Source organism: Austrofundulus limnaeus, unplaced genomic scaffold (assembly GCF_001266775.1).
Source record: "Austrofundulus limnaeus strain Quisiro unplaced genomic scaffold, Austrofundulus_limnaeus-1.0 Scaffold217, whole genome shotgun sequence".
NCBI classification, from domain to species: Eukaryota; Metazoa; Chordata; class Actinopteri; order Cyprinodontiformes; family Rivulidae; genus Austrofundulus; species Austrofundulus limnaeus.
The window spans coordinates 398,286-400,386 of NW_013952619.1; positions in this window are offsets into that span (position 1 = coordinate 398,286).

Sequence of the window (2,101 nt, forward strand, 5' to 3'; positions counted from 1 at the left end):
CAGCTCGGTACTTCTCTCTTCCCAGTAGGGGGTGGTTGTTTACAACTTACGCAATTTCCAGTTAGCTTCTTAGCTTCCCTCAGTCAAACAGGTAGCGATTGGGTTAAATCAGATCCAGTCGTTTTAAACTTCAACAGAGTTCACACCTCCAGCAAGAAGACAATAGCAAAGAGTTCAGACCCTCTGTACGAAGCAAAGCGTAGGACAATGGGCTGGTTTTTACCAGACTATCAAATTACATAATCCCAGCAGATTTACACAATTTACAGTGTAAACTTTGCATGTAAAGTCTCACAATATCGGAGGTGCAAACATATAGTTATTATCAGAAAATTCCTTAGTTTGGTCACATGATTTGGTGTCGTGCAGGGGGAGTTTGAAGGAATTTATTAGTTAGTTAGATACTGATTTAAAGCACCACACCATTTGTCTTAGTTTCCTTTTCAAGGCTTGACTYTTATAATCTGTTGTTTGACTATTGTAAGGTCCTGATTAAATTAGTTTTAGGTACATGGCCAAAACATCATGACAACACATAGAAATACCATTATGAATTCATTAGGAAAGATATTTTCTGTACGAGTTGCCTGCGATTCAGCCATAGGCCTGTAGTGGGCGTACCAGGCACTGAAGATCCCTGTATTTAAAGACCGGAACTTCCGGCTTCAGGCAGTACTGCTTTGGGGACTCCAGCCGGGAGCAAATAAAGCTTTGCTTGTTACCAGATCTGGGTTGTATGGTTCCAATTCTCTTCACATTTTAATCTATTCAGTATTTATGTGATCTCGTCACGATTTCAGTAAACAAACACGAAATATTCTTACAGTTTTGGTTTGGTTACAATTTTTGGAGTTGACAAAACGACAAAAGCTCAACTCAACCTTAGATGGTCTTATTATATCCTGGTATGAAAGGTGGTGAGAAATATRCATTCCTTCAAGAAACTTTAGGTCTTTAGTAATATGTTTATAAATTAATAAAAGAAAGTCTAAAAATCCTAAAAAAAACAACAACTTGTGCAGTTGTTTACGTTTTGGAAAAAAAAACACAAACACACATGCATTTGGAAATCTTTATCCTCTGTGGTTAAAAAAGCATCAAAGATAACGGAGCACACAATATGTCTTAAACACTAAATAGGAGAAGAGAATAAAGCGAGGATGACATCCCTGCCCTTCCACAGAGCTTCAAGTGTTTTGCCGGAACAAAAAGGTAGTGTAGATAAATCCATGCCACACAACTAACACATTGTTTGTTATAATTAAACTCGGCTATCCCCGGTGGATAGTGAAAGAGACTTCAGTCAGTAAAACATGTCACAAACTCCCACAGGGTTGTTTGTATTGTCAGTGATGGTTTATCAATGCCATGGATCTTAATCTTTCCTTCTTTTGTTGGCACACTGGGGTCCCCAGGCCTTTCTRCATTGACCTTTACCAACTGGTACCACAAAGTGCATGAACGAGTGAATGAATGACTGGTAAARTTAGGAGAGATTGCCTTTAAATCTCCATGGAAATTAAGCTGGACACAAATGTTTTGGCTCGTATATCCAATTTAATGGMGTTTTAATGAAATTGCTAAAAGGAACCCTTTAAATTTTGCGATTACCTGTAAAACTTTAATGTTCAGACAATGAGTAACTTTGGTCATTTTGGCATTGCCACTGACCTTTGGAAGGTATGAGCACATTTTGCAAACTACGTATAGATAAAACAGTGTAAAGCAAAGCTGTGAATCATTCTTTCAATTAAGAGAGTTTAATAAAGGTTAATAGGTTTCAGCGTAATCATGGAGACATTAAATTTGGTTCACTTTATGAACTCCGAGTGACTAAAGTGATCCTGTTCGCTGGAGTCAGACCTCCATCAGCACCCCAGTGTTTAATGTATGGGAATATAGAATATGTTCAACTCATCAGAGTCCAGTTTTTTCAATTAGTTTTTAAACTGATGCATACATATGGGGTGTCGTTTGTAAAGTTACACAGTCAAAAATTACCACCGATAATTTTGTTTTATTTAGCATTTTATAAGAAAAAAGAACAGATTTATTTTTCAATGTCAGATTTTCACCGTATCATTCATACATTTATAAATGT